This window comes from Calliphora vicina, chromosome 5, assembly GCF_958450345.1.
Source record: "Calliphora vicina chromosome 5, idCalVici1.1, whole genome shotgun sequence".
In the NCBI taxonomy this organism is placed as follows: Eukaryota; Metazoa; Arthropoda; class Insecta; order Diptera; family Calliphoridae; genus Calliphora; species Calliphora vicina.
Genome location: NC_088784.1, coordinates 43750294 through 43767575, shown reverse-complemented (window position 1 = coordinate 43767575; position 17282 = coordinate 43750294). Strand labels below are relative to the sequence as shown.

Below are 17282 nucleotides of genomic sequence, written 5' to 3'. Positions count from 1 at the left end.
CTTTTGATATATTAAACGTGTTTCTATTCATTTCCGTTCTGGAGTTATGGCTCTGTATGTCAGCTTTTTGGCAAAAAATTTGGATTTTTTTGAACTTTGAGCGACGAGCGGCACTTGTTAACGTCGTTTAATCAAATTTCGGCTATCTCAGAATCTGGAAAAGGGAATCGTTTTGTGGGGTCCAGACGAATATAATTTAGCACACACATTTTTTAGCAAATATCTTTTTGGCTCATTCCTCCTTAATATTTGTTTTATTATACAATATTATTTTTAACACTTGTGCAATGTTTTGTTCCAGCCATTTTTAATACAAATTTAATACTATGGAGGTAAAAAAACTCTATATTTTTAAAATAATGAAAGATAATCGCTGCTGTTGTTTTTAGAAATTAGTTTAATGGGAACTTTTATTGCAAAATTGTATCGGTAATTTGTTATTTTATTTTTCATACATAACCAGTTTTGTCCAATATGTGTTGTCGCTTATTTATTACATCTGATTTATTGTTCTTACTGTTTATGTCCTAAAATATTTATCATATTGAGTTTTTTAGTTCAATTGTGTTTTGACCGACACTGTATGCAGATATACATACATATATGTAGTGGCAATGCACTAAATAATACAATGACGCTTTATGGTAAGTATTTATTAGCAAAAACAACAACTAACTACATTTATTGCCAATTTACGGAAAACGCATTCGATACATTTTAATGCCCACGTAACATTCTCATAAACTATAAATGTCAGTGTATGAGCGTGAATCTGTGTGTGAAAATGTGTATTCATGTATGTATGTAGAACACATGTTCATATAATGAAATGCGTAGCATGCGATAGATAGTTTTGTGCAGTGTTACCGTTAAGAATTTTGAAAGAATTGCACTAAAAGGGATGTTTTTAAAGGAAAAAAAGAGGCTTCTTCAAATCGTTATAAATTAAGTCCGAATACAAGTACAAATTATATATGCACATTAGAGTTCGTTTGTGATCAGGTCACTTCATTTGTTTTTCGGGTATCATAATTTTTCTGAAGGTTTTTGCGTAAACAAAAATAATGGCGTCCTTTTTTTTGGAAAATTGTCACTCCTTGTGGTGGATCAACGCACCTAAAGACGCGCATTTTTAGCACATTCTTTAGAGCAAAAACAATTGAATATATTGCAATTCTGATTTCACCAGTCGATTCTGCATCAAAAAGTAATACAATTGATGTTTTTTGAATCCTTAAAAATAGTTCCAAAAACCTACAACCTACAACTAAAAAAAAAAGAATTTTAGATTTTTTAAACATGCACGATGAAAGGGCATTTTAAGATTATCAAAACGGTACCAATATTTTCTTTCTATCACAACCCGTTAAAAAGTTATATGCTTAAATTTTGGACAATACACTTGTATATCTATAAAAAAATATATCAGTGTATTTTAAACAACTGTTATATCTTTCATTATGTTTCAATTGATATTAAATTTCTGAAAAATTAAAATTTTGAGTTGTGTCACTTTTGAACTGGGTCTGCGATATACAGGGCATATTTGTCCTGTTTATTATGGTATTCAATCGATTAACCATTAATCGGTTAACCGATTAATTTTGGTCGGTTAACTGTTCGAATAATTTAAAACAACAAATATACCGATTAATTTGTGTCGATTAACCGATTAACCGAAATTTCTTTCTTTGCACTTTATATAGAAAAATAGTTTTAAACACATAAATTTTATTTCTTAATTCGTGAAAATTTGCTTCATGCTATAGGTATGATGGAGGATTTTATATGGTTAGAAAAAACTAAAAAAATAACTTGTTGAATTGTTATGTTACGTACGTCTCTAAAGTCAATATATCTCCCGAAATAAGACGGACTAAAATAATAAACACATATACATACATAAATATAGAGATGCCAAACGTGGAATCCCGTTCACGAAAATCCCGGGGTTTTCGGGATTTCTTAAACCCCGAAGCCCGGTATTTTTAAATTTTAAATCCCGGGTTTTTCCAAATCCCGTTTTTCATAAATACATAGGGGAAATTGTCATTTTTGTGTACTTTTTTATGCATTTTGACATTCTACATGGCCGAATATCGCAAAGTGATGTTCAGCAAAGTTGTTAAGCTCAACTCCTGCAACAACATAATTAATAAAGGAAAGCGATATTTTTGGTTTTCCTAGAGTGGGGCTCTGGAAAATCAATTCTTCACATTTTTTTGTAAGTTATCTAACAAAACTCAATTTAAATCCTCTTCAAACGAAATTGATTTTATCTCATATGAGAAGCTCGAACAAAATGAAAATATTTCGATTGCTCAAAGGCTAAAAGATATTATTAATAAATGTAAAAAACCCAAATTACAATAACGAAACCAAGTTATAATGTAGATTTGCAACTTGCAAAAGAAATAGATCACTTTATTTCTGAAGGAACAAGAGGAAAATACTTGCAGATTTGTTATAAGTATTTGCAAACGGTTTTGCCAATATGAAAGATGTTTTTCGGCAGCAACATACATATGTCGGAAACAAAATTCGTTCCAGAATGGCAGACGAAACCATAGATGCAATAGTATGCTTTTTAGTGTCTACTAAAAATTAATGGCTAAATAAAAAAATTACTTTCAATTGTAAAGACATAATTATGTACGTTTCTTTCTTAAAATTTTCGGTATTTTAGATTTCTCGAAAATCCCGAAACCCTGGATCGGGATTCTTTACCAAATCCCGATCCCCGGAATTTTCAAAAATCAGTCCCGATTAGCATCTCTACATAAATATGTTCCACATCATGAACAAAAATCGAAATGAATAACTATTCAAAGAATTTAAAAATCACAATTTTCAAATAACGAACAATTAGAAATATTTTATGAAGATTTATCAAATAAAGCGAATAAATATTTTTGTTTTAATTAATCATGTTTTTTTAAATTTTCATAATTCTAAATTTAAAATGGTATAGTGAAATTAATCCCAATAGAATAATTGCCAAAAGATATAATGAAATTATTCCCAATAATTGATATAATAATAAAAAGATTAGTTCCAAAAAATGTGAACAACAATAGATAAATATTTATATGTAACTAGCTGAACTCGGTCCGCGTTGCTGGCCCTTACAATAATTCTGTTTTATATTGCATCTCGATTTGAATATACAGTGTCGGACAAAAAAAAGCACGGACTTCCCCGACCTGACATCGCACCCGAAACACTGAAGTGGTCATTTGACAAAGTTGTAGCAGATATCTATAAGTACAGTGGCATTATATGCCCTTAAATAAAAAGAAACGAATGTATTTAAGGCAAATGGGTTATTATATTTATGAATTCATCTTAAGGATAGGGGATATACGTTCTTGAACAAAACATGAATTTTCCAAATGTAAGTCAGCAATAGTCAACGATTGGCCTTATGCTTTGTCGTTGGAAATCTTGGTATGCGTGAAATCATTACGTCTTCGCATTTTAATCTGCCACCGATGATTGTTGCCTCAATTAAATTTGGTGAACATTTTTTGATGGAACACGGAACACGATTCGTTGCATAATTTTGGCGGTTTATGTTGCGGAGAAACATTATCTGTGATCCAACCTTCAATGTTTCAGTAGCATAATTGAGGCTTGTTCTTCGTTCATTACTGTGTTAATCGATTTGTATTTCATTGTTTCGCCAGTCAGTTTCAATTAATTCGCACATTGAGCTTGTTGACATCATCATTTTTTGGTACCACGTTCCCACAGCCAATCTGAATTTTTGTAATTGGTTGTAAGACTTGTGAATATCTTGTCGACAACGGATTGAATATTCATTTGCATTTGGCAGAAGTTCGGCGGGAACGAAATCTGATTTGTCGACGTTGTTTACTGTATTAGTTGTACTTTCGGAAATTCTGTTTATCATCGGTTGATAATATAAAAGCACTTTTATAGTACAATGTTAACAGCGGCCTACTTGTTTTATCGAACGATATGAAAATTTAGAATGTACCGGACATGTTACACCAAATCATTCGCTTCAGAGTACACCACTGTGAATTAAAATTTTTAAAATGATGTTAAGCAACGAAATTAAAATTAGCATTGTTTGATCGTTGGGAATGAAAAAAAGCATTTATTTCTCGAATGAAAAAATAAAAATAATTTTTTGACAATTTTTTTTTTGGAATTTTTTTTTAATTTTTTTTTATTTGCAAAAGTTTGGCCACAATTACTGACCTTGAAATCATTAGGTATAGTGTCATTAGCGGTATAATGTAAAAATCTGAAGATTCACTGAAAATTTGATAAAAATCGGTCCAGCCATTTCTCCGGAACCACTATGCCGATTTCGTGAAAAATTAACATAAACCATCTACAGACCATCCCCAACGTACCTGAAATTTTGGTTGAAATCGGTCGACCCGTTTTCGCAGTTAGTGGTGACATCAAAATGTACACTTCTTTTAATATATACACAGAGAAAACAGATTCGTAGTGGCAACCGAATTTGTTGCCAATCGAATGATTCGATTGCACATATAGAATTTTTCGATTCTGGAAACAGAATATCAGTTAATAAGGAAGAATTCCGGTTGCAGAAACCAAACTTTTGTTACCCCTTCTAAAATTTTGTAGCCACAACTGTAAAATTCGGTCATAAAGGCAGAATCATTCGATTGGCAACAAATTCGGTTGCCATTACGAATCTGTTTTCTCTGTGTAAGATTAGTCTGTAATTCTCGCTCCACAATTTTATTTCTAAAATATCTCTAGCTTTCCTAAAGCAAACATCAATAAATTTTAGTGAATTTGAATTATATTTTAATTGGGAATTTAGCACATTAAAACTAAAACCTACTAAAACTAAATTCAGTATTGCCAAAAATAACTTATAATGATAATATGATTAAGTAATTTGGATCATAATATGATTTCATTGGGTCATAATATTATTACTGTGTATGTGTACTTCAGAACATAATTATATTTCTGGACAACAATCATGTTTTTTCTGCGCGTGTAGTTAATTATTTTAACACATATATCTTTATTAGTTACAAAAAGTTTATTTTATCGACAAAGGAAGAAAAAATAGCACAAAATGGCAAAGAGTGGCAACTATTATTTATTTTTAAAAATGGGCAAATTGCCACTAAATTCGCACAATGGTAACGCTGATTTTGCACTGGTGCAACGATGTGATTGTACTTTTTCGTGCCAAGATCTTTGACACTTTTTGGTTGTTTCACTAGAAACAAAAAAGATCTAAGGTGAAAATTCAACACTTGCAACAACATTATTCAGCATTAATTGTATTTTATTGGAAATTCATTCTTCTTTCTCGATGCCAAACAAACATTCATATGTATGTTCACGTACACACAGATCCATACGAATGTATTTTTTCTTCCCCCTTTTTCGTTCTTTTGGGTTTTAGAGTGACAAATCAACATTGTAATCGAGCATAAGTTTGTACAAGCACTTGAAAAGATTGTCGGCACGATGTGGTTTGTTTGCGTTAATGAAATTTTGTTAAAGTTAAAATTGTTTATCTGACTTTTGTTTTTCAGCCTTTTATTTTATTTTTTCATACTGTTACAATCACAAATACAAACGTGAATAGCTCTGTAACTGTTTGAGTGAAATAGCTGATGTGGATAAACCCACATAAATAGTAAATTTAATGTGAACTCTTCTGCTTTTTAAAAAAGCACACATAGTTTTAGTTCTATATGAGTGAGTAAGTAAATACTTACTTGTATGAAAAGGAATTAAAATATAAAAAGAAAATGCAAACAAAATTATAGACAAACGGGGTCGAGGTCGCAAGCCCTAAATTTGGAATTGAAAATGATGCCAATTTTCTGTTTTTGATTTGAATATAGATCTCGTATAGTTTTCGAAATATTCACATTTTAAGGTAAAATTATTAGTTATTTTAATTACCCTAGTCTGGTTTTTTATATAAATTATCGGACGTATTCAGAAAAGCTTAATATCTGTTTATAAGCACATTAGGGTGGGTCAATTTTTTCACGAAAAATCGTATAGCAGAAACGCAATCTACGGAAAATTCTAAGAAAATTTCATCAAGAAACCATAGGTCTAAAATCAAATCCTATCTTGCGCATTTCGTATTAGTATTATTTTTTTTTAATAGTTTTTTTATTGGATAAAAGACGAAATGCGCAAGATAAGATTTCATTTTAGACCTATGGTTTCTTGAGGAAATTTTCTTAGAATTTTCCATAGATTGTGTTTCTGTTATATGATTTTTTATTTTTTGATCTTCCATACAATTCGACCCGCCTTAATGTACATATTATGCATAATTTGATAAAATTGTATTCATAAACTTTTAATAGCTTAAAATACCTTTGATAAATCATTGTTAAGTGTACAATTTTAAAGTTGGCTCGACCGTATTTTAAATTATTGTTACGAAATTGCATTATCATTTTCAATTTAACGGTCTGTGATGGCTCTTGCAACATACATCATGTTTTAAAACTAAATTTTGTATTCCCAAAAATAACTTTTGAGAATATGGGATTTTGCTATATAATTTTTGTCATTTACTGTTAACCTGTAACGCCATGTAGTAATTAAATGCTTAAACATCGTGGAAGAAGGTCCAACCAGAATTGAATGAAAACATTTGTACATATATTAATGCACTAGATTTTTGTACCCGGCGTTGCACGGGTATTCATTATATGTTATGCAGAATCGTTATTTATTTTACATTTGAGGAGCCGCAGAACAAAAGGTACTTATTCGAATTTGTTTACAAATAGATTTTTTGGTATTTTTATAATATTTGGGTTGAAATCTTCTAGAAAAAGTCAATTTTCTAAAAAGTATCTTTTGTTCTGCGGCTCCTCATTTCATGTTCAGTAAAATAAGATAGGATTTTGGTAGTATCACAGAATTTTGTTATTTATAACCATTTCGCGATGTAGGTGAAAAATAAAAAGAACTAGAAGTATGGACAAAAATTACTCACTAATAAATTTTATATAAAATAAGACTTATGCACTAAAAAATTTAACAAATTACTGGAGAAAAACTTTTTTAATGGAAAACAAATTTAATGGAGAAAAACTGTGGTTTCAGTTTTTCATTTCGTGATCCTGTGTCCTTTTTTAAGGACTTCAAAGTTTCAAGGAAGTACGTTTTTAAAAAAATATTTAAAAATACTCCTGCTATTCCAACAATGACAAATTGTATGTCAAAAGAACAAGAATAGTTTTAAAATATTTTGTATTATCTTTATTTTATCCTGTAAAGATCAAAAGATGTCATAGTGCGTTAAAGACCCAAATATTCTATACCAAATGTCAAAATTTTATCCTTTATATATATAAAGGTCAAATTAAAATATAAAAAAAAATTTATTAGTACACAAAAAAGTTTTATTAAGAAAAGTGCACGTTTATAAACTACACCACCATAGTGGGGGAGCTATAATGGGTTAGGGCTGTTGTTTGCAACGTACAAAAATATTGTCCCAACACCCACCTTAAAGTATACCAATCTGCTCAGGATCACTTTCTGAGTCGACTAAGCGATGTCCGTCCGTCTGTCCGCCCATGTAAACCTTGTAATCAAACTACAGGTCGCAGGTTTGAAGATAATTCGACAGAATTTAGCATAAGCCTTTATATTGCCCCAAGGACAAAGGCTATTGAATTTGGTTAGAATCATCCCATTATTTATCCTAGCCCCATACAATTGGCCTATTTGAAAATAGTTAAGCTCTCATAAATATCTTAATTATAAACATATACAAACCAATTCATCCCACCAAACGATTGGTTCATAACACTATGCAACAAATGAAGACTTTTGGAAAAACACAAGATCATGACAGTACAGGTTCGACTCTACTACCAAAGGGTAGTAAAACCCTATATTTAGTTTGTCCATTTTGGTGACCGATTTTTTTTTATGGGCCCCCAAAGTTTCTGAAACTCAGTGGGGCCTCTAAAAAAGGTGCCATCAGTTTTTGGTTAACAGCTAATTCAGACTTTGTGATACGGCTTAACTTTATATGGCAACAATATTGCTTAGAGTCTGCAAAATAAATTTTGTTAAATTTTTTTTTAAAAAAATAGCTTTTTCGTGGACTTTTGTTGGAAAAATATAGGAAGAAAATTTTTTTTTTACTTTTTTTTAGAATGACTTCTAGGGACTCCTAATTTTTCAATAACAATATTTCGCAAAGTTGTAGCTACGGTAAATCTGAATAACTCTTGTGAACATATTAATGCAATCCGAACATATCTAGGCATTCTAAATAGCTGTCAAAAATCACTTTGCAGCTTAAAAATTTTAGTTTTTTACTATTTGTTGACTCTAAAACAAAAGATTTTTGTTAAAAATGTATGTTCGAGTGTATACTTCTCTATCGTGCTGGAATAACGAAGAATGGGCAAATCATTATCGGTATGATCCGATAATGATCAAGCCGGTCTTTCTTGATCACGAAAGACCGGCTTGATGCAAGATATGAAAAAACATTAAAATTTTTGAAAGTGGGCAAGGTTTGTGGAGCTTCTGAAGAGTAAATATAAGCTCTTTATATAAGTTTTTGATATCGGTGGAAACCTTATGACTTGCAGATTGACATTTTAGTGAAATGAATTAATTTTCTGTTTTTTCGGACGTATTTTACCTTAAAAACTAACAATATTATAAAATGGTGATTTTCCATCAAGAAAAATAAAAACTTTGAATTAATGTAAAATTTGAACAGTTACAGATATCACAATAAAATTTGGAAGTAATATAGACCTAAATGTTCCTAAGTCAATGGCATCACCAATGTTTTGATTCTTTGTTTTCAAACATCGAAATTCCTAAAACGGGGAAAATGTGTTCCAAAAACTGAGTTTTTTTTAGAAAATAGCCCACTTTGACGTTATTTACAGCATGATAGTAAAAACGTTTTGTACGTATATAAACAACACATAGGGCTATACAAATGTGGCGAGGTTTTGAGGATCGGTGATTTGCGTTTTTAGAATTTCTTACGCAAACCTAAAATTTTGTTTCAAAATTGGCCAAGTTTGGATAGGGCTGGGGGGTACAATGTCCGCTTAAGTTAGTCAAGTTTTACTTTATACGTTTTTGCATTAAGTTCTCTTTCCAGATAATAAAAAAATGTATATAGCCACGAAGAAAATTAGTTTTTTATAAATGAAAAAATATGGGGATATTTTTGGGAAAAAACTTAAAAAACACACGGACACAAAGCTGAAATATATAAACAGATGCTTCAACTTTAGATGCGTGTAACTTTTTATAGGGACGAAATAATTGTTATCAGGTTGGTTTTATTTTCTTTAGAACTTTATCGCAAATATACATCATATATAAAAAAACAAATTTTGACGTTTGGTAGGCCCATCATATATAAAATACAAAAAAAAGATCGAGCAAAATTTAATATAAAAATTAAACCTAAATATCTCTTGAAGTAAAAAAGATAACCTACTGATAAAAGCCTGTAGACCTTCTCAAGGACTATATTTATTTTAAATTTCAGCTCATTCGGATCATAAATGGCTTTTTGGCGATTTTTTTTAAATGTGTGACATTGAGGGTCCACTCACTGATCCCCATTCCGAACACATCAGCGGAGTAAATAATACAGCACAACATAGAAGTGTTGACTTGATCATACTATCTTAACAAAAAATCGTTGTTTTAGCGTCAAAAAATAGTAAAAACGAAAATTGTTAAGATACCAAGTGATCTTTATGAGCTATTTAGAGTGATTAGACACGTTCAGAATGCATTGATATGTTCTCAAGAGTTGTTCAACTTTACCGTAGCTACAACTTTGCTAAATATTGTTAGTGAAAAATTAGGAGAACCTCAAAGTTATTTTAAAAAAAGGAAAAAAAAAAATGTTCTTCCTATATTTTTTCAACAAAAGTGCACGAAAAAGCAATTTTTTGGAAAAAAATTTTAACAAAATTTATTTGGCGTACTCTTAGCTATATTATTGCCATATAAAGTTAAGCCGTATCACAAAGTCTGAATTAGCTGTTAAACAAAAACTGATGACACCTTTTTTAGAGGCCCCACTGATTTTCAGAAACTTTGGGGGCCCATAAAAAAAAATTGGTCACCAAAATGGACAAACTGAGTACAGGGTTTTACTACACTTTGGTAGTAGAGTCGAACCTATATAGTCATGATCGTGTGTTTTTTTCACTGTTGCACTGTGTAATTATTCATAGCTCCCATATAAGGCTCACTACCGAAAATGTGTGTATTCAAATAAGATTCAACACAAATAAGTTGCATATCAAAAGAAAACTCTTTATAATCATATACCCGGTGTGGGGTATCATAAGGTCGGGCTTGCCCGACTATACCATTTTACTTGTTTATTAAAAAGTCTTCTTCGTTGCTTTTCACAACGGATTTTGTAAAATAAAATATAAAAAATCAAATAATTCAAATTTAAAATATTTTTTAACACTTAAGTAGTTAAGATAGAAGGATGAAATTTTGGCATGTGGTATTTAATATTTGGATCTTTAACTCACTATTTTTAAAAAAAAAAATTATTGGAAATCTAAAAGGATATTCAAGGATAAAAATTTTAAAGGACATTTTTGACATATTTTGATCCTTACAGGATAAAATAAAAATAATACGAAATATTTTACAACTCTTCTTGATCATTTGACACCAAATTTGACATAGTAGGATGATCAGAAGTATTTTAAAACATTTTTTTAAAAATGTACTCCTCTGAAAATTTGAAGTCATTTTAAAAGGCAACAGGATCACGAAATGAAAAACTGAAAACGCAGTTTTTCTCCATTCAATTTATTGTTTCAGACGTAGTATATCATCCGGTTCGTGTCTAATATTGAGTGTCGTACGGTGTTATATTGATATCGAGATTTTCAATCATTAGTAGGTAACTAATACCATTTCTTTCTGAAATTTCCCGTGTTCAGTATTGATTGGGGTATTCATAACTTTTTTTTCTACATATTCTAATGTACATAAATAACAAAACTATTAAAATGAGCCCTACAATTGCCGCTATGGGGTCTCAAAGTAGGGTACCTTCGACATGTAAAATTTTTAAACACGTGCCATTTTTCCCATCCGATTTCAAAGATTTTTATAGTTTTGGAAATGACATAATGTCCATTATGACACCCCATAATGTGACACTATGTCCATGGACATTATGTCATTTCGGTAGTGTCATAATGTCCATGGACACTATGTCACTTTGCTTATGGATATTATGACACTTTTGAAAGTGTCATAATGTCCAAATTTTGTTCAGAAAAACTAATTTTTATAAAATTTTTGATCCTAGTAACAGTTTATATTTTCATATATTAGAAAACTTCATGTAGCGAAGCCGCCTGCTGCGTTCCATGGAGGAGAAAGCCCCTAAAAGCGGCCGCAGGCCGCCAATAAGAAATACCTTTTTCTGCGATACCGAATAGTTGCTCGCCATGCTACTGAGTGCAAAAAACTTGTCTTTGTAAATAAAGTTTTTCTGCGTGGCGGCCTACGGCCGCTCTTAGGGAATTTCTTCTTCATAGAACACGGCAGGCGGCTCACAGTGCTTTGTTCAATGGACAAAAATCAAAAACAAGATCATGTCTTTGGTGTTAATGAAATTTATATTTTTCAATATACAACTAAATAACTCATTCGTGTAAAAAATACTTTTTAATAAATATCTCTTTTTGTCGTCACTAGAGGTCGCTAAAGTTAGTACATTTTCAACATAAATTTTATGGAGAAAAATATATTTTTTTTTAAGGTTAACTAAAATCATTGTTAAAAGTTCGTTTTAAAAGATATAAACTCGCGATTGGCTGCAAATGAAAGAATATGAATGTGGAATTATGGAAAATTACTGTTTTTGTCAAAAAAGGTTTAACAGTTTAATCTGAGCCATTTTTAATAATTAACATTTTTTTTATTGTAAGCCTGAAATTCTAAAACTTTGTTGAAATATTAGTAAAATACGTGTTAATCTATATTGATTATGTTTTACTATAGAATAGCCATAAGTATTATCTATAAGAAAATGAAATCATTAGTTGTCCTTTCGTATGAAAACTATTAAAATTTTGCTTTTGTTTAAATGTATAAATTACCATTATACATTTTTGGTTTTTTATAAAATAATACCGTTTTTTCTTTTAAATAACTAAGAAATATTGCGTTATTTAACAAAAGTAGTTTAATGGCATAAAGTGTATTAATAGGTCTTTATTTGATTCTCGATGTTGTATGTTTTTTTTTGCTGAAATCAAAAAAAATCCAAAGTTTGATTTAATTTTGAAAAAAAAACATGTTTATCAATTTTAATTTTTCTTTAAATTTATCTAATGCCTATCTCTTATTTATTATAATGTGAAATCATTATTTGTCCCTTTTGACTAGAACTTTTTAAAAAAAATTGTTTTTGATGTAAGTAACTCACTAATTGAATATAACCTACATATCCTCAGATTGAGATATTAATATGAGCTTCTGCTGATATTAGGGACACTTAAAGTATAATCCAACATCCAGATTCTAATATTACAGCTGAACCATAAGGCTATCAACATTTGAAAATGTCCGTCCATCCGTCCTTCCGAATTTAGAAAATATATACAATATTTCAGTATTTTTTTTAAAAAAGGATATATGGCAGTTATGTAAATCCTTGCTAGAATTGAAATGTTAATAACTAAATTAATCTGATATTATAAGAGAACAATAATTTCTGAAAATTAATAATTTTATACAGATTTATAGGTTTTTTTAAGGAAAAAGATATATGGCAGCGACCCGAATCCGTGCTGCGATTGTAATAAAAATTTTCACAAACAACAATAACTTTATTAAAATGACTATAACCAAATTTTAAAATGTTAGGAGTATAACTGTGAATTTTATTCAAAATTATATGTTCAGGATATATGGGTGGTACCCGTGTCCTTTCACGGATATTTTCAAGAATTATATTTTTTCTTAATCTTACCAAAAGGTAATATTCCACTAATTTTTATTCGTCTACAATAACTCCTTCTATTTTTGTCCATTGCCTATATGAAAACAAAGCACTGTGCGGCTTCGCTAAATAAAGCCTTTATTGTAAATAAATTATTAAAAAGTATTTTTTTGAAGTGAAAGTTCTTAAATTTTTTATGGAACTCTCTTTTTTTGTCAAATTTATTCCGAAATTTATATTTTTCCATATTTATATTTTACGTTACCCATTTTAACACTTTAACACTTTTACTTTTTTAAACTTTAAATTTGTGACGTCTGAACTCCACAAAATTCAGATAACAGATAACTAAAAATCGCAGCTATCGTCTTATTACTACTTTAAATTTACAACGGTAAATTCGATAGAAGTTAAATTAAAACCTAAATATGACATAATGTCCATGGACATAATGTCATCTTTTGGAGTGATATAATGTCCATGGACATGCCACGGGATAGACCATTTTTATTTTAGTAAGTTCAAAATTAAACATTTCAGCCTTATTGGAAAACAATATCACAAGTTTCCCGATGATAAACTAATTATATAATAATATTTTCAAGCTAAAATTACGAAATGCCTGCGGTAAATCATACTGATATCAAGCTTTTCAATATCTGAAGAGAACTAAACATTTTATTTAAATAATTTTTCGTGATTTTTATCGTATTTAGTTCATTAATACGCATCGTCGAGTGGTATTTCAATATTAATGTACTCTATATAATGCTATAAAAATAAAAAAAACAGATTTTATGTGTATATTTTTAAAAACCTTTACATATTATTCATTAAAAAATTTACATATTATTCATTAAAGCTGGATCAACCATTAAAGAAATTAACGATTAAAATTTTATTCTGTATGTCATATTTTTCATAAAAGACACATAAAATTCCACATTATACACGTTACGTACAACTAAAACTGGACTTTAAGAGGAGTATAGAACCTTTGATCCCTAAAATAAATCTATACTTAAAAGTTTAAGCCTGTATATAGCTAATTTAAAAACACAAAACTACCATTTTTGCTCCTTGAATGTAGACTATCGAAAAACAACTTTTCTAATAAGTAAATATTTTATTTTAATTCACAAAAATATAACGCAAATGTTTTCACTTCAGAATAAAATATTCAAAATTAATTTTTACCTTTTTGCCATCAAATGTGAATTTTTTTTTTTTTTAAAATATCTATATTTAAAATTTTTATTCAGGTTAGTTAGTGTATTTTTCAAATACATATTTGCGTGATTTACTAAGCCACAACAAATTTTTAATCTATTTAGAACAATGTTATAAAAGATACCAAAAAATTACCAAGAATAATTTTTTGGTTTTTGGACCTTTAATTTTGTATTTATCATAATATGTTGTTTTATAAGGAAATATTAATTCCAGTACAAACCATTATTTTTTTTTAAATTTCGGACTTGAATTATTTAAAATGTAAGAAGAATAATTAAATATTTGTTTTTAGTAAAAAATTACGGAATGATTTTTGAATGGATTTCGACTGAAATTCACTGTACTAGGCTATACATTCGAATATTGTTAGCTCGAATAATCGACCGATTTCTAATAAAAATTTACAATACTATTAAAAATGTAAACTCAGAAAAAGTGATAAGTAATACAATTATAAATAAAAAAAGAGAACACATTGCTACCTTACTCAGTCACTTATTTTAAAATCGAGTTAGTAAACGACCTATAAAATATCTTAAATATATTCAAATTGAATTGTTCATTTTACAGTAGTTTTTCTTTAAAATATAAAAATTTCAAAATATGCAAAATATTGATGCCATTTTGTTGGAAATTATCTGATTCGGAAAAGTAATTCTTTATTTATATGAGAAGGGTATATATAAGTTTGTCATTCCGTTTGTAATTTTTACATTTTTCATTTCCGACCCTATTCTGGATCCTTATAGATAGCGGAGTCGATTAAGCCATTTCCGTCTGTCTGTCTGTTGAAATCAATTTTCTGAAGACCCCAGATATCTTCGGGATCCAAATTATCAATAATTCTGTCAGATATGCTTTCGAGAAGTTTGCTATTTAAAATCAGCAAAATCGGTCCATAAATAACGGAGATATGAGCAAAAAACTGGGACAAACTCGATTTTTGACCTATTTTTGATGTATATCTGGATTACTAAGTCATTAATATAGACAATATGGATATCTAATGATAGATATTTCAAAGTCCATTGCAACGATGTAGATAAGGCTATAGTAAGTTGGACCTACAATGGGTCAAAATCGGGAAAAATATTTTTTAACCCGAATTTTTTTTTCAGCAAAAATTTTTTTTGTCATACATTTTTTTGTCAAAAAAAAAAATTAAAAAAAAAAATTTGAAAAAAACTTTTTTTTAAAAAAATTAAAAAACAATTTCAAAAAAAAAAAAAATTTGAAAAACAATTAAAACAAAAAATTTAATTTTGTTTACCTAAAAATATTTAAAAAAATTTATTTTAAAGTATAATAATTTGATTCGGCACAGCCGAATATAGCTCTCTTACTTGTTAAATTAATCATTTGTTTTCCAAAGTGGAAAACGTTTATTTCCACTATCAATAAAATAAATCTTTGAATATGGATTCTATTTAGATTTTTAGTCTTTTCCCGCACTTTTTCATTTCCCGGGAATCCCGGTAATTCCCGCATAGAACAAATTATCCAATTTTAAGAATGTAGGATTTGTTTAAAACCTTCATTCTAAAATGTAATTCGATACAAATAAAAAATCCAATACAAGTTTAATATAAAGGGATAAACTGACTCGATTTCTAATTTTGGTTATATACAAACATGTCACCATTTGTCATTTGTATCGAAATGGCTTCAATTTCCATTAGATTTTGTTCAACCTTTGTTAGATTCCAATTAATTCTGTTAATTCGCAAACAATAAATATTTTATTTCTTTTATTTTTGAATTGGGAATGTTTTGCTTATTAAATGAAAAATTAAATAAAGATTTTAATTGAAACTTGAAGAAAACCCAATAATATTAAACAAAATTCAATTCCATGGAAGGTGGTTTTATTCCAAAATTTTTCGTTTTACTCTTTGTGAAAAAACAAAATACTGAAATAATTCCATTTTCGATCGAAAGAGAATTCTGTAACAGTCCTGAACATTCACGAGTTTTTGGAATAATTTGAATAATGAACTTGTTATTGGTCTATTTGGGTTAAATCTTTTTTGTTGTATGAATCTTCTGCATTTGTTGTGGAGCTTTAAGCATCTTTTAGAGAAAGTCAAGTTAAAAAACATCAAATAAAACTAAGGAAAATAATTCCCGGGAATTCTCGTACAATATCCCGGGATTTCGGGATAAACAATTTTGCGGAATTGCCGGGATTTCCCTTCCCGGGAATTCCCGTGAAAAACTCTAATCTATTACTATAGGTGTGTATTTTTAACTGTTGTAAAGATATTTTGTAAATGTTTGTATTTAACACTTATTTTGATGTTTCTACGGGGTTATATTTTTTGTGAAATTTTGAATAGTGTTATCGTCTTTTGTGGAGTAGAACTCCCTTGGATAACAATCGATAAAGGAGTTTCCTACATGTAGTGGTTCGTGGGAAACTAAGGTTTAATGTCATGTACATTTTTTTTGCTAATAATTCCAAACTCACGATATATAACTTTTTTCAATTATTTTTTCATAAAAAGTTTTTAATAATCTGTTATGAGACTAATTTACAAACATTTATAAGTCGATTGCTACATTTTTTGATTACGAAATTTCTTTTTAGTGTGACTTTTTGAAATTACACATCGTTAACGCTGAAAGATTAGCTAATGCGCTAACTGGACATACAGAGTTGAATGCTCATCTGGCTCGTATTGGTCTATCCGACAATGCGATCTGCATATCGTATGAGGAAGAGGACGAAACACTGGAGTATCACCTGAGCCCCTGTCCTAAATTTAGACGAATAACTAAGGAATTAAGATCGGACAATATACCGAGTTTGAAATATGTTTATACCCGAAATGAGTATACTCAGCCTAACATAACAATGTCTCTTCTACTAGTTAAATTAATGGCATTAAATTATATTAAAAAAATCAGTTTTTCTGGTAGAAACTCTTTTTTGACTTTCAATTACCTAAGATTTTTGGGATACAAATAATTTTATATAACGTTTTTAGTTCACAAATTGTTTTGATCGACACTGTCCACATAGAATCTATAGATATACATACGTATTTTTTTATTTAAGAAA

General features: G+C 29.3%; 1 protein-coding gene across 1 annotated transcript in view; it reads right to left on the bottom strand.

The window, feature by feature from the left end:
* Positions 1-17282, bottom strand: part of LOC135961191 (Krueppel-like factor luna) — a 115945-nt gene that overhangs the window by 37158 nt on the left and 61505 nt on the right. The gene's annotated exons all lie outside the window — the stretch shown is intronic.